Genomic DNA, 24,506 nt, shown 5'->3' on the forward strand with positions numbered 1-24,506 from the left:
CAGCCCTCCTCCTCCTCCTGGCCCCCTGGTAGAGTTATGACTGCTCTCTGTGCTCTCTGTGCTAGGCCCAGTCATTACGCACCACATCTACCACATCATCTTCAGTAAGGAACTTCTCTCTAATGGTGTCATTAACCCCCCACCCCCCGGGAGAGAGAAAGGGGGAGAGGAGAGGAGGAGAAAAAGAGAAAACACACACAGAGAAACACAGACATGTCTTTTTTTCTGGGCTTTTCGTAAAAAGCATAAAAACACTTGAAATGGAGAAAGATCTCCCGGCTAACATTCCTCCTCACATCAGCCGCAGTTAATCTGTTAATCTAAAGGAAGCGTGTAAAACAAAGTGGAAGTCAATGACCAGCCTCTGTGTGTGTGTGTGTCAAACTGCTGAAGGTGCAGAGAGGGAGATGAGGTACCCAGTATCTGATGAGAAAAAGAGAGAGATACAGATAGAGAGAGGGAGAGAGAGAGAGAGAGGGAGAGAGAGAGAGAGAGAGAGAGAGAGAGAGAGGGAGAGAAGAGGGAGAGAGAGAGAGAGAGAGGGAGAGAAGAGGGAGAGAGAGAGAGGGAGAGAGAGAGAGGGAGGGAGAGAGAGAGAGGGAGAGAGAGAGGAGAGAGAGAGGGAGAGAGAGAGGGAGAGAGGGGGGAGAGAGAGAGAGAGGGGAGAGAGAGGGAGAGAGGGAGAGAGAGAGAGGGAGAGAGAGAGGGGAGAGAGAGGGAGGAGAGAGAGAGAGGGAGAGAGAGGGGTGAGAGAGAGATGTCTAGGTATGTTATCTCAGCAGCCTGGCAGACAGGGGATCAGAGACACAGCTCTCTGTAGAGATAGTCATCTAAACACACTCACACACTCACTCACACATACACACTATAGAAAGCGCTTCCAGCAGAGAGAGAGAGAGAGAGAGAGGGGGAGGGTTCTTGAGAACATCAGGGATCCTGAAGATGCCTCTGACATAGTTGGAGAGATTTCAAACTAAAGACCAAGACTAAGGTTCAATTGTAATTTCTCCTCTAAAATCCTGTCTTCCTCTCTCTCTCTTGGTCTTCTCCTTGCCTGTTCTTATCTCACTCACCTCATCTATTCTCTCTCTCACTTCTACCTTCCATCCCTCCGTCCCTCCACAGTTTGAAGTGTGCTATCCTTGTGGGTTGCCAGGTCAATTGACCACATGTCAAAAACAATCTCAGAGAATCAATCTGCTGTAATACCATTAAAACCCCATTCCTGTAAAAACCCTCCCACAACCCTGCCGTCCTCCAGAACTACAGACCAGTATCACTGTTACCCTTCTTCTCTAAAACAATTGAACGTGCTGTATCTAACCAACTGTCTAACTTTCTCTCTCAGAACGACCTGCTTGACCCCAACCAATCGGGCTTCAAGACCGGCAACTCCACAGAGACTGCCCTCCTTTCAGTCACCACTGCCCTCCAGTCTGCCAGAGCGGCTTCCAGGTCATCCGTCATCATTCTGCTGGACCTTTCTGCAGCGTTTGACACGGTTAACCACCAGATCCTGCTCTCCAGACTTTCTGAGATGGGCATCACTGGCACTGCACTCCAGTGGATCTCATCCTACCTGTCGGGAAGATCCTATCAGGTCTCCTGAGGAGGCAAACTGTCAGACCCTCGCCTACTCTCTACTGGTGTCCCACAGGGCTCCGTCCTTGGACTCCTCCTCTTCTCTCTGTACACCACCTCACTTGGACCAATCATCACCTCCCATGGCTTCTCCTACCACTGCTATGCCGACGACACACAGCTGTACCTGTCGTTCCCCCGACCGATCCGGGGCTCTCAGCTAGGATTGAGGCCTGCCTTGCAGACATCTCTGCCTGGATGACCGAGCACCACCTCCAGGTGAACCTCGCCAAAACAGAACTTCTCATCATCCTGGCCAAACCCTCCATCTCCCACGACCTCTCAATCACCCTGGGATCTGCGACGGTGACCACCTCCTCCTCTGCCAGGAACCTTGGGGTTACCATGGATGATGAGCTCTCCCTCACGGCCACATTGCTGCGGTCTCCCGGTCGTGTAGATTCACCCTCTACAACATCCGGAAGATCAGGAGATACCTGTCTGAGCACTCCACCCAGCTGCTTGTCCAAGCACTTGTCCTCTCCAAGTTGGACTACTGCAACTCGCTGCTTGCCAGTCTCCCAGTATGCGCAACCCGCCCTCTTCAGAAGATTCAGAACGCAGCGGTCCGCCTGGTCTACAATCTACCCAGACGCTCCCACGTTACCCCGCTCCTCATCTCCCTCCACTGGCTACCCATAACGGCCCACATCAGATTCAAGACCCTGGTACTGACCTTCCGAGCAGTGAACGGGACTGCACCCGACAACATCAAGTCTCTCCTGTGTGTGTGTGTGTGTGTGTTTGTGTGTGTGTTAACTGTGTGTGTGTGTGTGTGTGTGTGTGTGTGTGGGAGAGAAAACAGCTGTTTGGTGATTCTCGAGTATGTGTTAAAAGCAGATGAAGTTTATTTGTTATAATTGTTGTGATGAGGCAGAGAGAGGCAGACAGAGACAGAGACAGAGAGGGACAAAGAGGGAGAAAGAGACAGAAAGAGACAGAGAGAAGAAGAAAGACAGAGAGGGACAGAGACAGAGGCAGAGAGAGGGAGAGAAACAGAGGCAGAGAGAGAGGGAGAGAGACAGAGGCAGAGAGAGAGGGAGAGAGACAAAGGCAGAGAGAGAGAAAGAGAGAGAGAACGAGAGAGACAGAGAGAGGGAGAAAGAAAGACACAGAGAGAGAGAGAGACAGAGAGAGAGACAGAAAGAGGCAGAGAGACACCTTGCCAGACGTATGAACAGGATGAACAGGAGGGACTAACAGACTGCAGCACTCAGAACTCAGAACACTCAGAACTTCTGAGGGTTAGAAACATTCATCTGTGATGTTCACATGAAAACACAAAACTTATTTTAAAACAGAACAGTACATCTGTGATGACTGCCCTGGGAATCACATATGAACAAAGTCATACGTGACCAAACAAAACAAAACATTAAAAACGTTTTGATGTTTGGATTAACTTATTACTGGAAACTTCCTGTTGTTGTTCAAAGCGTTCTTCACAGATGTGGTAATGGATTCTAAGTGGTTGTTTACAGGTCTGTGTAAATGTGCCTCCAGTCAAAACTGGAGACAATTACCACACAATCTGATCAGAGAACTTCTCCATGTCTCCTCTGCTGAACTGGGTTTGTACTGTGGGCTACTGTCTCAAGGGGCGGTGTGTGTAACTGTGTGTGCATGTATATGTCCCTGTGTGTGTGTCCCTGTGTGTCCCTGTGTGTGTGTGTGTGTGTGTGTGTGGAGAGGACAGGAGAGATGAAGTCAGTTGAGTACACAGTAACAGCAGGATAACTATGAGATGAGGATGACTAAAGCAATTCACCATCTATCATCTCCTAGTCAAGTCGTTTGCTTGTGTTCCCCATCAAATGTCAGCTTTCCCTGCCCTCGGTGTCCTCCACACACACACACACACACACACACACACACACACACACACACACACACACACACTGGCACACACACACACACATACTGACTCCCTCACGTAATGACTCACAACACACACACACACACCTATTTTCCGATCCATATAGTCCTTACACAAACAATACAGAGATCTATGCTTTCAGCTTCATGCTTACTGTTTCATTGATGCAGCAGTCAGCCAGCTGTTCACTGGACGTACAGACTATTGAAGGGCTCAGAGCTCACTCAATGACATCATGTTTTGCCTTTTCTTCCGGCACGCATGGTGAGCATCACACTTCTCTACACGCTTGCTTTCCTTCATGCTTCTCCAAGGTTGCTCAAGCAAAACTTTGTTTTTACATTTCCCTGCAGTCTCCATCCATACCTGCACACAAGCCCTCAACCTGCCCTCGCTGTCACAGAGAGAACAGAGAGACAAGGAGAGAAGGAGACGATTTGAGGAGAGAAGGAGACGAGTTGAGGAGAGAAAGAGACGATTTGAGGAGAGAAGGAGACGATTTGAGGAGACAGGATTCCTGTCATCTGTTTATTTGTGATCTCCTGGTGTGATCTCTTAGGTTGTGTCAAACACATCACACCCAATACAAGTTACCTCAACAACTCTCTCTCTCTCCTTGTCTTTCTCTCCGCCCTCTCCCTTCCCCTCTCTCTCTCTCCCTCTCTTTCTCTCTCTCTGTCTAACTTCGTCTTTCTCTCCCCCCCTCTCTCTGAATGTAAAAAACATACAGAGTTACACACACACACTTACACACTCAGGAGAGCTTTCTCTCTGAGTGTTTTTTGTTTTGTCCATGGCTGTGGCTATCACTGTCTGATAGTGGTGGGATTATGGGATGCTGGTTACCTGGAGACCCCCCTCTTCTCTCAGCTCCTTCCTGTGATGCAGAGCTCCATGTTCCTCCCGACAGCACAGAAGAAGATCCAGCTGGGAGGTTGAGAGTCCTCTGTATGCTGTCAGGAGGTCAGCTGGGAGGATGAGAGTCCTCTGTATGCTGTCAGGTCAGCTGGGAGGATGAGAGTCCTCTGTATGCTGTCAGGTCAGCTGGGAGGATGAGAGTCCTCTGTATGCTGTCAGGTCAGCTGGGAGGATGAGAGTCCTCTGTATGCTGTCAGGAGGTCAGCTGGGAGGATGAGAGTCCTCTGTATGCTGTCAGGAGGTCAGCTGGGAGGATGAGAGTCCTCTGTATGCTGTCAGGTCAGCTGGGAGGATGAGAGTCCTCTGTATGCTGTCAGGAGGTCAGCTGGGAGGATGAGAGTCCTCTGTATGCTGTCAGGAGGTCAGCTGGGAGGATGAGAGTCCTCTGTATGCTGTCAGGTCAGCTGGGAGGATGAGAGTCCTCTGTATGCTGTCAGGTCAGCTGGGAGGATGAGAGTCCTCTGTATGCTGTCAGGAGGTCAGCTGGGAGGATGAGAGTCCTCTGTATGCTGTCAGGAGGTCAGCTGGGAGGATGAGAGTCCTCTGTATGCTGTCAGGTCAGCTGGGAGGATGAGAGTCCTCTGTATGCTGTCAGGTCAGCTGGGAGGATGAGAGTCCTCTGTATGCTGTCAGGTCAGCTGGGAGGATGAGAGTCCTCTGTATGCTGTCAGGTCAGCTGGGAGGATGAGAGTCCTCTGTATGCTGTCAGGAGGTCAGCTGGGAGGATGAGAGTCCTCTGTATGCTGTCAGGAGGTCAGCTGGGAGGATGAGAGTCCTCTGTATGCTGTCAGGAGGTCAGCTGGGAGGATGAGAGTCCTCTGTATGCTGTCAGGTCAGCTGGGAGGATGAGAGTCCTCTGTATGCTGTCAGGTCAGCTGGGAGGATGAGAGTCCTCTGTATGCTGTCAGGTCAGCTGGGAGGATGAGAGTCCTCTGTACGCTGTCAGGAGGTCAGCTGGGAGGATGAGAGTCCTCTGTATGCTGTCAGGAGGTCAGCTGGGAGGATGAGAGTCCTCTGTATGCTGTCAGGTCAGCTGGGAGGATGAGAGTCCTCTGTATGCTGTCAGGTCAGCTGGGAGGATGAGAGTCCTCTGTATGCTGTCAGGTCAGCTGGGAGGATGAGAGTCCTCTGTATGCTGTCAGGTCAGCTGGGAGGATGAGAGTCCTCTGTATGCTGTCAGGAGGTCAGCTGGGAGGATGAGAGTCCTCTGTATGCTGTCAGGAGGTCAGCTGGGAGGATGAGAGTCCTCTGTATGCTGTCAGGAGGTCAGCTGGGAGGATGAGAGTCCTCTGTATGCTGTCAGGAGGTCAGCTGGGAGGATGAGAGTCCTCTGTATGCTGTCAGGAGGTCAGCTGGGAGGATGAGAGTCCTCTGTATGCTGTCAGGTCAGCTGGGAGGATGAGAGTCCTCTGTATGCTGTCAGGAGGTCAGCTGGGAGGATGAGAGTCCTCTGTATGCTGTCAGGAGGTCAGCTGGGAGGATGAGAGTCCTCTGTATGCTGTCAAGAGGTCAGCTGGGAGGATGAGAGTCCTCTGTATGCTGTCAGGTCAGCTGGGAGGATGAGAGTCCTCTGTATGCTGTCAGGTCAGCTGGGAGGATGAGAGTCCTCTGTATGCTGTCAGGTCAGCTGGGAGGATGAGAGTCCTCTGTATGCTGTCAGGAGGTCAGCTGGGAGGATGAGAGTCCTCTGTATGCTGTCAGGAGGTCAGCTGGGAGGATGAGAGTCCTCTGTATGCTGTCAGGAGGTCAGCTGGGAGGATGAGAGTCCTCTGTATGCTGTCAGGTCAGCTGGGAGGATGAGAGTCCTCTGTATGCTGTCAGGTCAGCTGGGAGGATGAGAGTCCTCTGTATGCTGTCAGGTCAGCTGGGAGGATGAGAGTCCTCTGTATGCTGTCAGGTCAGCTGGGAGGTTGAGAGTCCTCTGTATGCTGTCAGGAGGTCAGCTGGGAGGATGAGAGTCCTCTGTATGCTGTCAGGTCAGCTGGGAGGATGAGAGTCCTCTGTATGCTGTCAGGTCAGCTGGGAGGATGAGAGTCCTCTGTATGCTGTCAGGTCAGCTGGGAGGATGAGAGTCCTCTGTATGCTGTCAGGTCAGCTGGGAGGATGAGAGTCCTCTGTATGCTGTCAGGTCAGCTGGGAGGATGAGAGTCCTCTGTACGCTGTCAGGAGGTCAGCTGGGAGGATGAGAGTCCTCTGTATGCTGTCAGGTCAGCTGGGAGGATGAGAGTCCTCTGTATGCTGTCAGGTCAGCTGGGAGGATGAGAGTCCTCTGTATGCTGTCAGGTCAGCTGGGAGGATGAGAGTCCTCTGTATGCTGTCAGGAGGTCAGCTGGGAGGATGAGAGTCCTCTGTATGCTGTCAGGTCAGCTGGGAGGATGAGAGTCCTCTGTATGCTGTCAGGAGGTCAGCTGGGAGGATGAGAGTCCTCTGTATGCTGTCAGGAGGTCAGCTGGGAGGATGAGAGTCCTCTGTATGCTGTCAGGAGGTCAGCTGGGAGGATGAGAGTCCTCTGTATGCTGTCAGGAGGTCAGCTGGGAGGATGAGAGTCCTCTGTATGCTGTCAGGTCAGCTGGGAGGATGAGAGTCCTCTGTATGCTGTCAGGAGGTCAGCTGGGAGGATGAGAGTCCTCTGTATGCTGTCAGGAGGTCAGCTGGGAGGATGAGAGTCCTCTGTATGCTGTCAAGAGGTCAGCTGGGAGGATGAGAGTCCTCTGTATGCTGTCAGGTCAGCTGGGAGGATGAGAGTCCTCTGTATGCTGTCAGGTCAGCTGGGAGGATGAGAGTCCTCTGTATGCTGTCAGGTCAGCTGGGAGGATGAGAGTCCTCTGTATGCTGTCAGGAGGTCAGCTGGGAGGATGAGAGTCCTCTGTATGCTGTCAGGAGGTCAGCTGGGAGGATGAGAGTCCTCTGTATGCTGTCAGGAGGTCAGCTGGGAGGATGAGAGTCCTCTGTATGCTGTCAGGTCAGCTGGGAGGATGAGAGTCCTCTGTATGCTGTCAGGTCAGCTGGGAGGATGAGAGTCCTCTGTATGCTGTCAGGTCAGCTGGGAGGATGAGAGTCCTCTGTATGCTGTCAGGTCAGCTGGGAGGTTGAGAGTCCTCTGTATGCTGTCAGGAGGTCAGCTGGGAGGATGAGAGTCCTCTGTATGCTGTCAGGTCAGCTGGGAGGATGAGAGTCCTCTGTATGCTGTCAGGTCAGCTGGGAGGATGAGAGTCCTCTGTATGCTGTCAGGTCAGCTGGGAGGATGAGAGTCCTCTGTATGCTGTCAGGAGGTCAGCTGGGAGGATGAGAGTCCTCTGTACGCTGTCAGGAGGTCAGCTGGGAGGATGAGAGTCCTCTGTATGCTGTCAGGTCAGCTGGGAGGATGAGAGTCCTCTGTATGCTGTCAGGTCAGCTGGGAGGATGAGAGTCCTCTGTATGCTGTCAGGTCAGCTGGGAGGATGAGAGTCCTCTGTATGCTGTCAGGTCAGCTGGGAGGATGAGAGTCCTCTGTATGCTGTCAGGAGGTCAGCTGGGAGGATGAGAGTCCTCTGTATGCTGTCAGGAGGTCAGCTGGGAGGATGAGAGTCCTCTGTATGCTGTCAGGTCAGCTGGGAGGATGAGAGTCCTCTGTATGCTGTCAGGTCAGCTGGGAGGATGAGAGTCCTCTGTATGCTGTCAGGTCAGCTGGGAGGATGAGAGTCCTCTGTATGCTGTCAGGTCAGCTGGGAGGATGAGAGTCCTCTGTATGCTGTCAGGTCAGCTGGGAGGATGAGAGTCCTCTGTACGCTGTCAGGAGGTCAGCTGGGAGGATGAGAGTCCTCTGTATGCTGTCAGGAGGTCAGCTGGGAGGATGAGAGTCCTCTGTATGCTGTCAGGTCAGCTGGGAGGATGAGAGTCCTCTGTATGCTGTCAGGTCAGCTGGGAGGATGAGAGTCCTCTGTATGCTGTCAGGAGGTCAGCTGGGAGGATGAGAGTCCTCTGTATGCTGTCAGGAGGTCAGCTGGGAGGATGAGAGTCCTCTGTATGCTGTCAGGAGGTCAGCTGGGAGGATGAGAGTCCTCTGTATGCTGTCAGGTCAGCTGGGAGGATGAGAGTCCTCTGTATGCTGTCAGGAGGTCAGCTGGGAGGATGAGAGTCCTCTGTATGCTGTCAGGAGGTCAGCTGGGAGGATGAGAGTCCTCTGTATGCTGTCAGGAGGTCAGCTGGGAGGATGAGAGTCCTCTGTATGCTGTCAGGAGGTCAGCTGGGAGGATGAGAGTCCTCTGTATGCTGTCAGGAGGTCAGCTGGGAGGATGAGAGTCCTCTGTATGCTGTCAGGTCAGCTGGGAGGATGAGAGTCCTCTGTATGCTGTCAGGTCAGCTGGGAGGATGAGAGTCTTCTGTATGCTGTCAGGTCAGCTGGGAGGATGAGAGTCCTCTGTATGCTGTCAGGAGGTCAGCTGGGAGGATGAGAGTCCTCTGTATGCTGTCAGGTCAGCTGGGAGGATGAGAGTCCTCTGTATGCTGTCAGGAGGTCAGCTGGGAGGATGAGAGTCCTCTGTATGCTGTCAGGAGGTCAGCTGGGAGGATGAGAGTCCTCTGTACGCTGTCAGGAGGTCAGCTGGGAGGATGAGAGTCCTCTGTATGCTGTCAGGTCAGCTGGGAGGATGAGAGTCCTCTGTATGCTGTCAGGTCAGCTGGGAGGATGAGAGTCCTCTGTATGCTGTCAGGAGGTCAGCTGGGAGGATGAAAGTCCTCTGTATGCTGTCAGGAGGTCAGCTGGGAGGGATTTCACCTTTGCTTCTGAGGGTGTATTTGTGTGTTCTGTGTGTATCTTTGTATGTTTCCTTAACGGATCGACGCGGTTGGCCAGACTCCTGGGGGGAGGAGCAACGTTCTTAAGGGGTCGTCATGAACAACGTGGACGGATAAAGGATTTCCTCCTACTTGGAAGAGTCGGGAATCATCCTTTGTGTACATCCTCGACAGAGTATACAAAGTGTGGATTCAACAGTGATTAAAATCAGCATTAATTTAGTGAGTAATCAAATCAAACAGAGGAGAGTGAAGAGGCCTGTATCAGAGTTGCCCCTCTTTCACAGTCTGCACGCGCTCAGTCCGCACACCATGGAAAACATGGATAATTAACTTGCCCTCAGCGCATCTCTGTAATTGAATTTCGATGAATCCGATAAGTCTGCCAGTTCAAATCACTATGCTAATAAGCAATAAGAAAGTCCCGCACGGCAGCTAAGAAAAAGAAATATCAATACGGATGTTTGCAGAAGTTCAAGTGAGAGAGCAGGAGCAAACTGGTAGACTGGGAACTGGTAGCAACGGTACAGGTAGGATCTATACAGGTAGGATCTATACAGGTAGGATATATACAGGTAGGATCTATACAGGTATGATCTATACAGGTAGGATCTATACAGGTATGATCTATACAGGTAGGATCTATACAGGTAGGATATATACAGGTAGGATCTATACAGGTAGGATCTATACAGGTAGGATCTATACAGGTAGGATCTATACAGGTAGGATTTATACAGGTAGGATCTATACAGGTAGGATATTGTTAGATGATTTTCTGTCAGAAAATAGGCCAAGGAAAGCACCACAATGAAAAGAGTTGACTTTGTTTATTAGTTCAAGCTGCTCAGATCAGGTCACCGCGACAGGCAGAGTGGTTGGCATGAGTGAAAAACATGTTTCTCAAAGGGCCATTATATACATGAGCTGGACAATACAGATATAGTAACCACCAAAACATGCCCTTAAACAGTACACACTCCAGGACTTAATGCCCATGGGATACGGCACCCACATCATTTGATTATAACTGAGTTACCATCAGCTGCTTCTCCTCTGCTCCAAGAGTTGCACAGAGCACATTCCCAGATCTATATGTGCACTTCCAGGGGCCCACAGAGCGACCTCTTGACCTCACAACGACACATGCTTCATATACATAGAAAATCTGACTATCAGATATATACAGGTAGGATCTATACAGGTAGGATCTATACAGGTAGGATACCAGACATAGTGTACAGTAACATCACAGTTACCAGGTGCAGAATTCAATTCTACAGAAAGAGTTTGCTGTTGACACTTACTACCTTTCCCTCACGAGTCAAAGGATTCAGGATAAATAGAGAGAGTTTGCAGTTTGAACACATTTCTAAGAGAAAACACTTAAAGAAAATGTTTAGCATAAAAACCTGAGAGATTCTCTTATCAAACGCATGGAGATAAGATGGATAGTTCTGTCTGTCACTGCAGGGTTTGGCATGACTTGGCACAAACACACACACACACCCACACACACAAATACACACATACACACGCACGTAGAGACTCCAGTACACACACACACACACGTTATAAAGCCTCGCTCCAGCCCTCCCTGCTCCATCATCGTGATGTTTTCATTTTTATCTGTTTTCAGATGATTTATTGTCGAACGGCTGGCTATTTGTTACGTTAAGAAATAGCGAGGTTCTGAGAAATACGAGTCTGGATTGAGGCAGACACCTCTGTAAACCCCTCCTCTACACCACTCTGCCAGCCTCCTGGTTCACCTCACCTTTCTGGACAGAAGAAGGGAAGGTTCTGGAACACAGAGAAGTTCTCCTGGAATGGAGAGGGGACTCTAGAAGGAGAGCCTGGGTTCTAGAATAAGGAGGTTCCAGAACGCAGGAGGACGTGTAGACGGACACACAGTTCTAGAGGAGGAAGAGATTATTCTAGCATGTAGCAAGTTCTGGTGTTCTCCTTTTGCATCTTTCTGTCTGTTGTCACTTGAATGTGTGCATGCACCTGGAGAGAGAGAGGGAGGCTGGAGAGATGAGGGGAGGCTGGAGAGATGAGGGGAGGCTGGAGAGATGAGGGGAGGCTGGAGAGATGAGGGAGGCTGGAGAGATGAGGGAGGCTGGAGAGATGAGGGGAGGCTGGAGAGATGAGGGGAGGCTGGAGAGATGAGGGGAGGCTGGAGAGATGAGGGGAGGCTGGAGAGATGAGGGGAGGCTGGAGAGATGAGGGGAGGCTGGAGATATGAGGGGAGGCTGGAGAGATGAGGGGAGGCTGGAGAGATGAGGGAGGCTGGAGAGATGAGGGAGGCTGGAGAGATGAGGGGAGGCTGGAGAGATGAGGGGAGGCTGGAGAGATGAGGGGAGGCTGGAGAGATGAGGGGAGGCTGGAGAGATGAGGGGAGGCTGGAGAGATGAGGGGAGGCTGGAGAGATGAGGGGAGGCTGGAGAGATGAGGGGAGGCTGGAGAGATGAGGGGAGGCTGGAGAGATGAGGGAGGCTGGAGAGATGAGGGAGGCTGGAGAGATGAGGGGAGGCTGGAGAGATGAGGGGAGGCTGGAGAGATGAGGGGAGGCTGGAGAGATGAGGGGAGGCTGGAGAGATGAGGGGAGGCTGGAGAGATGAGGGGAGGCTGGAGAGATAAGGGGAGGCTGAAGAGATGAGGGAGGCTGGAGAGATGAGGGAGGCTGGAGAGATGAGGGGAGGCTGGAGAGATGAGGGGAGGCTGGAGAGATGAGGGGAGGCTGGAGAGATGAGGGGAGGCTGGAGAGATGAGGGGAGGCTGGAGAGATGAGGGGAGGCTGGAGAGATGAGGGAGGCTGGAGAGATGAGGGAGGCTGGAGAGATGAGGGGAGGCTGGAGAGATGAGGGGAGGCTGGAGAGATGAGGGGAGGCTGGAGAGATGAGGGGAGGCTGGAGAGATGAGGGGAGGCTGGAGAGATGAGGGGAGGCTGGAGAGATGAGGGGAGGCTGTGACAAAATAAAGAAACGGTGAAAAGAAATAGAGTGAGAAGAAAGAATGAATGAAGGGTGTAAAAATAGAAGCAATGGATGAGATACAACACGAGACAGAAAGAGAGAGAGGAGAGAAAGGGAGTGGTAGAGAGAAAGAGGGGGAGACAGAGGGGGGAGAGAGGGAGAGAGAAAGAGAGAGGGAGTGAAAGAATAGATGTTTCAGCTGTTATATACTGTATATCACTCCCTCCCAGTATCAGGGAGACCAATAAAGGTGTCATTCTGCCATGAAGGAGGTCTATTAAAGAGAGGCCGGGGGTAAAACGCTGGGTAATCTTTAAATCTTTTAACAGGCCTTATTCCTGTGACAGGCCAAGGTCACCCAGAAATCAAGAGAACAGAGGAGGGGAAAGGAGAAGAAATTGCCTGTGGCTATACTGTAGGATAGAACTAAAAAAATACTACAGAACTCCTCTTTCTTGTTCTCTCTCCTTCTCTCCCTTCCTCTCTCTCCCCCCCCTCTCTCTCTCCTTCTCTCCCTTCATCTCTCTCCCCCCTCTCTCTCCTTCTCTCCCTTCCTCTCTCTCCCCCCTCTCTCTCTCCTTCTCTTCCCCTCAGTCTGAATGACACACTGATCCCCAAACCCATTCAAACCTGACAGATGTTTTATAAATCAAACCTACAGTTCTGTAGGTGTGCTTGATTTGACTCGCCTGGCGGGCAGACAGGCCTCCAAATCATCACTGCAAATCATCACTGCAAATCATCACTGCAAATCATCACTGCAAATCATCACTGCAAATCATCACTGCAAATCATCACTGCAAATCATCACTGCAAATCATCACTGCAAATCATCACTGCAAATCATCACTGCAAATCATCACTGCAAATCAAATCAAAAACCACCCTGTCGTATTTAGAAGTTGAGCAATTTTGGTATGTCATTGTGAGTGTGTGTGTGAGAGTGTGTGTGAGTGTGTGAGTGAGTGTGTGTGGGAGTGTGTGTGAGTGTGTGGGAGTGTGTGTGGGAGTGTGTGTGAGTGAATGAGTTGTCTAAATATGACAGAGCTGTGGTGGGCCAAATAAACTCTTTCTCTCTCTCTCTGTCTCTCTCTGTCTCTCTCTGTCTCTCTCTCACACACACACACACACACATACACACAAACAAACACATACGCACACACATAATCAATTGGGAGAGGAGGAGATCCCAGCTAAATGAATAAATATTAATCAAGCATTGATTAAAGTGTTAAGGTGGAAGGTCATTATTCACATGACCCCCCCCACCCACACCGCACTTCTAACGGATTATAGATCGAATGGACAAGGGGGCCGATGGATGGAAAGAAGAGATAAGGAGAAAGAGAGAAAGATAAAGAAAAAGAAGAGGGGAGGAAAGAAAGAGAAACTGAAAGAAAGAACAAAGAGAGAGAGCAGAAGAAAAGAGTGAGCGAGGGAGCGAGGGAGAGAATATGGCTGAATAGCTTGTGTGAGGACCATTGTTCTGTTGTGCCATTACTCAGGAGGAGAAGAATAGATCTTGGAGACAGGAGGGGGAGGGAGGGAGGGGGATCTGACAGGAGGGCACCACCACGAATTACTAACTCCCAGGAGGGAGGCAGGGACAGAGGCAAGGAGGGAGAGAAGTGGAGGAAGAGAATTGGAGAGGTGGAGGGAAAGAACGAAATAGGATGAAAATGAGGGAGAGAGGTGAGAGGGAGAGCTCTCTCCCACTCCCACTCTCCTCCTCCCCCCTCCTCTCCTCCCTGGCCTCGCTGAACAGATCTTCTATGTGACCCCATCTTCTCTGGCCCCTTCCAACACTGGAGCAGTTCTATATTCTCTAGCTCTGGAGACAGTGGTCACATCTATCTGATGAACATCTAGCTACTAGCAACGTTACAAAGAGGCAGGTTCCAGCTCTCAGTTCCCCTGAGTAGTCTGAATCAGAATTCCTTTTCTGTCTCTTTGGATTTAGGAGGTAAATTAGATGGAGGGAGAAACAGGTTTCTGTATTTGAAACATTTAAGGCCAACGTTGTCTTCCTGAGCTGGAACGGCTGAACAACAAATTTCTCTGGGCTGAATGAGCGGGGGAGTGATGACACTGTGCAGTCATCTGATCGCATCACCATCGGACGCCGGCTTGGATGCGCAACAATCTAAACTGCGTTTTCTCGACGCGAAGAACGAGATGGGACAATTAGGGCGAGCACTCGATGGAAACAGGAGTTCGGCCGAGTGCCCAAGGAGAAACAGCTTTCTGAGTGACACTCAGAAACCATCCTCCATCTTATCTTCCCCATGACCACCAGGATTTATAAACACCACTGTATCCAGGGATGGGATCTCTGTCTCTCCCCCCCCTCTCTCTCTCCCTTTCTCTCCTTCCCTCTCTCTCTCTCTTTCTCCCTCCCTCTCTCTCTCTCTCTCTCTCTCTGCCTTCTCAGTGTAAAAAGCAGAGTCATGTTTCAAGTGTTTACGTGTCTGTTCTGCCTGCATCTTAATTAATCTAAAAGCAGAGCCGGTCTCCAGCAGTAAAACAGAAGCTTTATGAGTTTATCAATAAGAAAATGTAGAAATCAAATACTGTACGACTGACATAGGTAAGAGAGAGAGAGAGACAACGGACGGGGAAGAGGGAGGAAATTATTATACACAAAAGACAATTGGAAAGAGAGAAAGACAGAAAGAGAGAGAGATAGAGAGACAGAAAGAGAGAGAGATAGAGAGACAGAAAGAGAGAAAGATAGAGAGACAGAAAGAGAGAGTAAAGAGGACACTGTACAGGAAACTAACCCCACCATGGCAGAATGTGTTAGGATGGAGATGGCATTAGAAGGGTTCTTATCTCTGGTGATTCTCCCCTCAGCATGCTCGGCAGAGTCTCCTCCGCTGTAATGACCAAGTGACGTTTCCAGAGCGCTCGCCTGCCCCACAGGACGGCCTCCAGGACGCACATCCCTCCCACCCGGCTCCCCCACGCAGAGACCACAGGGAGAACTACATTTCCCATAAGGCTGTGCTCCGGCCCCCAGGCACCCCGGGGACGCAGTGTGTCAGACTGCGGGGGAGCGAGGGGGCTTCTCTCTGCATGTAAATATGGTTTTCAGTACGCCCCCCCCCCCTAGTCCCAGTCCTCAGTCTCCAGCAGAGCAGAGAAAAGTAATTTTCACAGTGTCTGGGCAGGCAGGGAGGGAGCTGTTAATCTGTTTCAGATATCCCCCCATCTAAACCGCCCAGACGCTCCACCAGCCTGGCACACACACAAACTAGATCAAAGTAATCTGTATATAAAACCAGCTATACATCACCTGCTGCATGCAACACTGGGGAGGAGAGGGAGGAGAGAGAGGAGAGGGAGGAGAGGGGGAGGAGAAGGGGAGGAGAGGGAGGAGAGGGGGAGGAGAGGGAGGAGAGGGAGGAGAGGGGGAGGAGAAGGGGAGGAGAGGGAGGAGAGGGGGAGGAGAGGGGGAGGAGAAGGGGAGGAGAGGGAGGAGAGGGGGAGGAGAGGGAGGAGAGGGAGGAGAGGGGGAGGAGAAGGGGAGGAGAGGGAGGAGAGGGGGAGGAGAGGGAGGAGAGGGAGGAGAGGGGGAGGAGAGGGAGGAGAGGGAGGAGAAGGGGAGGAGAAGGGGAGGAGAGAGGGGGAGGAGAGGGAGGAGAGGAAGGAGAAGGGGAGGAGAGGGAGGAGAAGGGGAGGGAGAGGAGAGGAGAAGGGGAGGAGAGGGAGGAGAGGGAGGAGAAGGGGAGGAGAGGGAGGAGAAGGGGAGGAGAGGGAGGAGAAGGGGAGGAGAGAGGGAGGAGAAGGGGAGGAGAGGGAGGAGAGGGGGAGGAGAGGGAGGAGAAGGGGAGGAGAGGGAGGAGAGGGGGAGGAGAGGAGATGAGAGATCTGTTTTCCGCCCCAGAGTGAGAAAGAGACAAGAAAAGAGAGAATATGGTTTAGCGAAGTACGCAACGGTGTGTGTCTGTGTGTGTCTGTGTGTGTCTGTGTGTGTCTGTGTCAAAAAGGGCCTTTATTTGGAACACTTACATCCCACTCTAACATTTTTATACTGATGTTTAATGTATCCTCATTCATTTAGCGGGTGTGTATAGAACCAAATCATCTTACCAGTAGGAAACCAAACAATTACTGATTTGAATAGTCATCATCCAAGCATGACTCATCAGTACTAGCTAGCATCAGGCCCCCGAAGAGACTTCAACCAGCCAATTAGACTGCCGGCTTTGTCTGAGGGAACCAATAAGAACTTGCCCACAGATATATGGAGAGATGAAGGAGGGTTGTGGAGGAGAGGAGGAGAGAGGTAAAGGGCAGGGGGTAGGGGTTTGGGCTGTATTGAAAAACATTCTGTTAAAGTCTGTATCCTGTTTTCATCGCAAGTCCAAACTGTGCAGGTGAATACTTACACTCTCACCTTGTTCCTCTCTCCTCCCCCTTCCCTTTCTCCTCCTCCTGTCTCACTATAACTATACTCCTCCACCCTCTCACACTATAACTATACTCCTCCACCCTCTCACACTATAACTATACTCCTCCACCCTCTCTCACTATAACTACACTCCTCCACCCTCTCACACTATAACTATACTCCTCCACCCTCTCACACTATAACTACACTCCTCCACCCTCTCTCACTATAACTATACTCCTCCACCCTCTCTCACTATAACTACACTCCTCCACCCTCTCACACTATAACTATACTCCTCCACCCTCTCACACTATAACTACACTCCTCCACCCTCTCTCACTATAACTACACTCCTCCACCCTCTCTCACTATAACTACACTCCTCCACCCTCTCTCACTATAACTACACTCCTCCACCCTCTCTCACTATAACTATACTCCTCCACCCTCTCTCACTATAACTACACTCCTCCACCCTCTCACACTATAACTATACTCCTCCACCCTCTCACACTATAACTACACTCCTCCACCCTCTCTCACTATAACTACACTCCTCCACACAGACTTTATTAAGGAACATGAGGGAGCATGTTCAACCTGCTGCCCGCTTTGTCCTCAACGTGATTTGTGTGTGTGTGTGTGAGTGTGTGAGGTGCTAGGGAGGCATATGGTTGAGCCATTAGGTTGTGTGAGTGTAACACACACACACACACAGCAGAATCTAAGCCCTGCATGCAGACACACTGCCTGCATGCAGGGAGACGCACCTTATTACAGGAGCTGCTTATCATTCTGCATGATTTGGAGCTGCTATACTGCGGATGGAAAACCAATCTGAACTTTCTTATTTTACCTTCATGAAAATGGGTTTCATGGCCTTTGTTTTAGTTTGTGACTCACAGAAAGAGTTTGCTTCATCAATATAAAAGATGTGATATTACTACCTGACTAATAAAGGTTATAAAAAGTGTTGATATTTGTAAAAATCCACATGAAATATGTTAGTTTTTCTTTTAAAGCTGCTCCACGCTGCTGTTCTTCTGCTAAGCCTGCAGCATCAGGGCAGGGTGACCAGCAACACACCCCAGCAGGCTGGGTAAGACTGTTCTCATGCTGCTGGAGCCAATTACCACACAGAACAACACAGTGGAACAGCAGGTTGAGTTTGCTTCCATCATATAAGTGTAAATATGATGTTTTTTCAGAACTGCGGCAAAGAGAGCAGGAGATAAAGACAGAGAGAGGAGAGAAGGGGAGAGGAGAGAAGGGGAGAGGAGAGAGGAAAGAAGGGGAGAGGAGAGAAGGGGAGAGGAGAGAAGGGGAGAGGAGAGAAGGGGAGAGGAGAGAGGAGGAGAGGAGAGAAGGGGAGAGGAGAGAAGGGGAGAGGAGGGAAGGGGAGAGGAGAGAAGGGGAGAGGAGGGAAGGGGAGAGGAGGGAAGGGGAGAGGAGGGAAGGGGAGAGGAGGGAAGGGGAGAGGAGAGAAGGGGAGAGGAGAGAAGGGGAGAGGAGAGAAGGGGAGAGGAGAGAAGGGGAGAGGAGAGAAGGGGAGAGGAGGGAAGGGGAGAGGAGGGAAGGGGAGAGGAGGGAAGGGGAGAGGAGAGAAGGGGAGAGGAGAGAAGGGGAGAGGAAAGGAAAGAAGGGTAGAAGAGAGAAGGGGAGAGGAGAGAAGGGGAGAGGAGAGGAGAGAAGGGGAGAGGAGAGAAGGGGAGAGGAGAGAAGGGGAGAGAAGGGGAGAGGAGGGAAGGGGAGAGGAAAGAAGGGGAGAGAAGGGGAGAGGAGGGAAGGGGAGAGGAGGGAAGGGGAGAGGAAAGGAAAGAAGGGTAGAAGAGAGAAGGGGAGAGGAGAGAAGGGGAGAGGAGGGAAGGGGAGAGGAGAGAAGGGGAGAGGAAAGGAAAGAAGGGTAGAAGAGAGAAGGGGAGAGGAGAGAAGGGGAGAGGAGAGAAGGGGAGAGGAGAGAAGGGGAGAGGAGGGAAGGGGAGAGAAGGGGAGAGGAGGGAAGGGGAGAGGAGAGAAGGGGAGAGGAGAGAAGGGGAGAGGAGAGAAGGGGAGAGGAGAGAAGGGGAGAGGAGGGAAGGGGAGAGAAGGGGAGAGGAGGGAAGGGGAGAGGAGAGAAGGGGAGAGGAGAGAAGGGGAGAGGAGGGAAGGGGAGAGAAGGGGAGAGGAGGGAAGGGGAGAGGAGAGAAGGGGAGAGGAGAGAAGGGGAGAGGAGATAAGGGGAGAGAAGGGGAGAGGAGGGAAGGGGAGAGGAGGGAAGGGGAGAGGAGAGAAGGGGAGAGGAGAGAAGGGGAGAGGAGAGAAGGGGAGAGGAAAGGAAAGAAGGGTAGAAGAGAGAAGGGGAGAGGAGAGAAGGGGAGAGGAGAGAAGGGGAGAGGAGAGAAGGGGAGAGGAGGGAAGGGGAGAGGAGGGAAGGGGAGAGGAGAGAAGGGGAGAGGAGAGAAGGGGAGAGGAAAGGAAAGAAGGGTAGAAGAGAGAAGGGGAGAGGAGAGAAGGGGAGAGGAGGGAAGGGGAGAGGAGGGAAGGGGAGAGGAGAGAAGGGGAGAGGAGAGAAGGGGAGAGGAGAGAAGGGGAGAGGAGAGAGGACCACAGCGTTGTCTGGGGAACATGAGACGAAAGGAGAATGTATTCCGGCGGCACAGGCCCCGCCCCCTCCCTTCCTGGCACCGCCCCCTCCCTTCCTGGCACGCGCCGTGCAGTCGTTCTTCTTGTTAATGTTCCATGTCGAATTTGTAAGGCGACGGCGTGAAAATGAAAGGTTGCATGTCTCACTTGGTCGGCAATATGTATTTGATAAGTGCAGTGAATCACAGAGGCAAGGGGGACTGCACGTTAATGGAGGAACTAAATTGGAATGGAATTTGTTTAAGAGGAAAAACATAACAGAGTTTCTGAGGGGGTGAGGAGGGGGGGCGAAAAAGGGGGAGACTGGAGGGTGGAAATACAGAGAGAGAGGGAGGGAGGCAGAGAGAGAGGGGGAAACATAAAAAGGGAGAGAGAGAGAGAGAGAGGGAGAGGGAGAAAGACAGAGGGCAGAAAGAGAGAGGTGGAGGGGTAGAAAAACAGAGGGAGAGAGAGGGAGAACTGAGAGTAAGAGAGAGTGAAATGTGTGACTGAGGATGTAAAGGAGGACTAGAGGAGGAGAGGGCCTCCGGCAACACACACAGACACACACACACAGACACACACACAGACACACACACACACAGACATGCAGACACACCGATGCAGACACACACATGCAGACACACACACACACACGTCTTCAGAAGTGCCTCAGACAGCTCTAACGTTCTCCACACACCAGCTGGTCAGAATGTCCTGGGTTAGGGTTAACCCCATCAGCTCTGAGGTGACCTCTGAGCACCTGCAGGTCCGGGGCAGCATACCTGAGAAAGGCGTCGCTGTGGCGATGTCTCCCAGCTCTGATGCTTCCGTGTTTTGCTGATGCGCTGCCTTCTGTGTTCTTTGATGTGGTTCTAGAACAGAGGGAGGAATTGTTCTCTCAGCAACACTTCAATCAGCAGGGGGGACTGGAGGTGTGTTTGTGTGTGGGCGCAGTGTTATGTGTGTGTGTGTGTGGGGGGGGTGGCAGCCTAAAGGCTGGGGGGTCTACTATTGGAGCCGAGAACTCTGTTGAGTCTATAAAGCTAAGGATAATACAATGATCTTTGTGTGTGTGTGTAAGGGTGTGTGTGTTTGAGGGTGTGTGTGTGCGTGTGTGAGGCATAAAGGGCTGTTATCATGAAACACATCAAATCGGAGAGAAGGGAATAGCTTGATATTCAAGAAAATAGCCTTAGAGAGCAATAATGACTTTTATTACAGACATACGCATGTGGGTGCATTTCATTCCCTCTGTCTTTATAGAACACAGGATGCACAGCTCCAGGGTTTAGTGTTGGTGACAATAACATCTGCCGGCGTTGTCAGAGGATCGTTTCCTGTTTATATAAGAGATGTTTAGTCGTGTGGGCAGCCATTTTAGAAAATGAGGTTGTTTTGTACTAAACAATATCAACACCAACACAGATAAAGACTGCACAGTTCACTGCCATCACAATGCTGCCAGACAGGACTCATACTGCCCCCCGTGTGCCCCCCCCCCCCGTGCCCCCCCCCCCCGTGTGCCCCCCCCCCGTGCCCCCCCCTGTACCCCTCGCAGGCCGTCTGGTCCGGATGGGCTGGAGTGGAAAGGAACACCAGGAACAAACTGAGGAGAGAGTGGGTGACTGCAACTTAGTGGTTGCAGATCCGGAGGTCGCAGGTTCAAATCCCTGCCTGAACGTTGCTCTGGACTGAAGAGTGGTTAGTGACGCTGCAGTAGAAAGAGGAATGACGAGTCGTACGTGCTGGGGGAGATCAAGGCTTTATATACATATAGATCTTTATTGTCCATCTCAGCAAAACCCTCACAATTCAAACCTATGAGAAACTAAACATTGAGTCCATGGAACAGTCTAGAAGGAGGGGTAACAGAGAGGGGCATTCTGGGAACATATACAGGTGGAGTAGCCTGGTGTCTGTCTGCCTCACCTCCTCAGTACCAGATCCAGACCAAGACCAAGACCAGGACCTGAACCAGGATCTGGACCAGGAGCAGGATCAGGACCAGGATCAGGACCAGGATCTGGACCAGGACCAGGATCTGGATCAGGACCAGGACCAGGATCAGGACCAGGACTAGAACCAGGATCCAGACCAGGACCAGGAGCAGGATCAGGACCAGGACCAGGACCAGGATCTGGACCAGGATCTGGACCAGGACCAGGATCAGGACCAGGATCAAGACCAGGATCAGGACCAGGACCAGGACCAGAACCAGGATCCTGACCAGGATCAGGATAAAGACCAGGATCAGGACCAGAACCAGGATCAGGATCAGAACCAGGATCAGGACCAGGTTCAGGACCAGGACCAGGATCAGGACAGGATCAGGACAGGATCAAGACCAGGATCAGGATCTGGACCAGAACCAGGACCAGGATCTGGACCAGAACCAGGATCAGGATCAAGACCAGAACCAGGATCTGGACCAGAACCAGGATCAGGACCAGGACCAGGATCAGGACCAGGATCAAGACCAGGATCTGGACCAGAACCAGGACCAGGACCAGGATCTGGACCAGAACCAGGATCAGGATCAAGAACAGAACCAGGATCTGGACCAGAACCAGGACCAGAACCAGGATCAGGATCAGAACCAGGACCAGGATCTGGACCAGAACCAGGATCAGGACCAAGACCAGGACCAGGACCAGGATCTGGACCAGAACCAGGATCTGGACCAGGATCAGGATCAGAACCAGACCTCACAGACACAGTTTTGTTTTTCAGATGTCACTCAGATGTCAGCAGTGGTTAATTACTGGTCAAATACATCCATCAAATACTCTACATCATTCAAACCACATCATTTTATTCACCCTTTAGAAATGGTTGAGATTGGTGTCATTGTGCAGGTGTAACATTACAAAATCCCTCCACAGTATTTGAAAATAGCATTTGAACCAAGTTATGGAAACTACCTAAAATATAAATACTCTACCAAGCACTTCCTCTACAATGAAAACCATAAAAGCAGATGATAGTGGTACATGACACAAACACAGTCCTGCATGTGTTTGCTGCTGGAGATGGTTGGGTGCTACATCACCAGATTCACTGTCTATTGCTTTGGTTGAGGCCTTGAGAAGGATTTCTAACATCCTGTACAGTGCCTTGCCTTCCTGTACAGTACCATAACTTCCTGTACAGTACCTTAACTTCCTGTACAGTACCATAACTTCCTGTACAGTACCTTGCCTTCCTGTACAGTACCTTAACTTCCTGTACAGTACCTTGCCTTCCTGTACAGTACCTTAACTTCCTGTACAGTACCTTGCCTTCCTGTACAGTACCATAACTTCCTGTACAGTACCTTGCTTTCCTGTACAGTACCATAACTTCCTGTACAGTACCTTGCCTTCCTGTACAGTACCATAACTTCCTGTACAGTACCTTGTGCCTCTGTGTAGGAGAGAAAAACACACGAGGATCTTGGCGTAAACGGTCCCCTTTCATTGGACAGAGAGGCCCAACCAATTACTACCCTGTAAGAAAAAAAGTCATATTCAACCAATCAGGATTGGGTTGGTTCTAGGCTGTTTCTATCCAGTCACACCAGGAAAAAAAGTTTTAAACTAAAATATCCCCAAAATGTACAAACTGAAACATATATATGCAAAATCACTTGATCGTCATCCTATTGCAAATCAAGTACTACAGAGGTACTGCGATTCTAAGAATTGCTGTTTTGAACTGGACAGTGGTGAACCAGAAACCTCAGAGCAGATAATCACCTTGGTAGGGCGGCTGTATGGTCTGTCTGTCATCGTCACGTACTAACCCAGCTCTAAGCCTCACCTGGTCGTACAGACAAACACTTACAAACATCGTTTATGTACAACACACAGGATTCTCTGGAACACATTTAGAAATAAATATTGCCATCTTTACAATCCTTACAGCAAGTGTGAGATTGTCTCTTCCTCGCTTCACCTGAGCTGTCCGAGGGTCAAAACTCAGCCATCTCTCTTTCTTCATCTCCCTCTCTCTTTCTGTCTCTCTATCTATCTCTCTTGCTGTCTCTCTCAATCTGTCTTTCTGTCTCTCTCTCTCCATATATTTCTGCATCTTTCTCTCACCCTCTCTCTCTTCCTTTCACTCTCCCCCCCCCACTCTCTCCTCTTCCAACATGACCTTTAAATAAATACGTTGATCCACAGGGTGGGTATTGTCTCCACAAATCTAGAAGAAGAAGACAGGAGGTTGAGCTCCAGAGAGGGGAGCCCAAGTCTGTCCTGTCCCATACAGGACCCCTGGACACCTTCCAGAGTACCTCAGTATTGTACACCATACAGGAACCCTGGAGGGGTCAGTATTGTACATAAGCACATCTGCAGTCCATGATCAGGTCTCTACAGGGGGCTGTTGGTATCATCCATCTGAAGGCAGCAGGAGAGAATCTCAACCACTAAGAAGCATCCTCCCCTCAGGTCCAGTTCAGGTCCAGTTCAGGTCCAGTTCAGGTCCAGTTCAGGTCCAGTTCTGGTCCAGTTCAGGTCCAGTTCAGGTCCAGTTCAGGTCCAGTTCAGGTCCAGTTCAGGTCCAGTTCTGGTCCAGTTCTGGTCCAGATTGTTTCACATTCTGCTACTTCCTCTGCAGAGACGACCCTGCCTTCTGGCTAAACAGCTCAGCTCTCATCCTATTAGTTTGGCTCAGTTTGGCCTGGTTTGGTCCAGTAGCAAGAACAGGGAAAGACCAGGGGGCGGGACCAGGGAAAGACCAGGGGGCGGGACCATGGAAAGACCAGGGGGCGGGACATTTAGGAAGAAACAGAAAGTCAGCTTCCAATGGCCACTTCCTGGCTTTTGTGCAAGTAAATACCTCTCGACTTGTGACCGAGGATGAGATTTTGTATGAAGAGTGACTTCTGGTATGAGGACATCCTGTGGGCTGTCAGGATCCTGCCAGGTCATGGGGGGGTTTGTGTGAATCAGCAGAACAGGAGGAGATGATTCAGATGCAGAAGGTCACTGTTCTGGCATCCAGCGGACATCATAGAACCCACTCTGTAAGGAACCCACAAGAACCCCCAGGAACCCAGGGCCCACGTGGAGAAGTCCTCTCTCTCCCAGGTATAGAGCAGGATGAATCTCAGGTAAAGGCAGATGTTTACCATTGACCCGTGTCCAAATCTACCCAGGTGTCTTGACATTGTTTACAAGAAAAATGTCATAGTCCCATAACATAAATGGTATTGTGTTTCGGATTTGAAAGAAAGTTTCAGTATTGGGAAGCTTTTAGAGCTGAAAATCCCAACTGTGAATGTACACCTTTCTCCTGTGGATCTTGTCTTCTCCCCTCTCTCCCCCTCCCCCCT

The 24,506-nt window shown here is 51.0% G+C and overlaps 1 long non-coding RNA gene across 2 annotated transcripts in view; it reads right to left on the reverse strand.

The window, feature by feature from the left end:
• Nucleotides 1-24,506, reverse strand: part of LOC146233208 (uncharacterized) — a 25,998-nt gene extending 1,492 nt beyond the window's left edge. The window contains exons 1-4 of one of the 2 annotated variants that reach the window (XR_014742293.1): nt 22,924-24,506; nt 22,583-22,674; nt 21,119-21,411; nt 19,972-20,061 (exon numbers count right to left, since the gene is read on the reverse strand). This is a non-coding gene — a long non-coding RNA (uncharacterized LOC146233208). Of the gene's footprint in view, nt 1-19,971; nt 20,062-20,754; nt 21,412-22,582; nt 22,675-22,923 lie in introns of those variants that run through there. The other variant, XR_014742292.1, reaches the window with a different exon arrangement.

The sequence above is a fragment of the Hypomesus nipponensis genome, chromosome 24, assembly GCF_054491055.1.
Source record: "Hypomesus nipponensis isolate SF chromosome 24, ASM5449105v1, whole genome shotgun sequence".
Classification (NCBI taxonomy): domain Eukaryota; kingdom Metazoa; phylum Chordata; class Actinopteri; order Osmeriformes; family Osmeridae; genus Hypomesus; species Hypomesus nipponensis.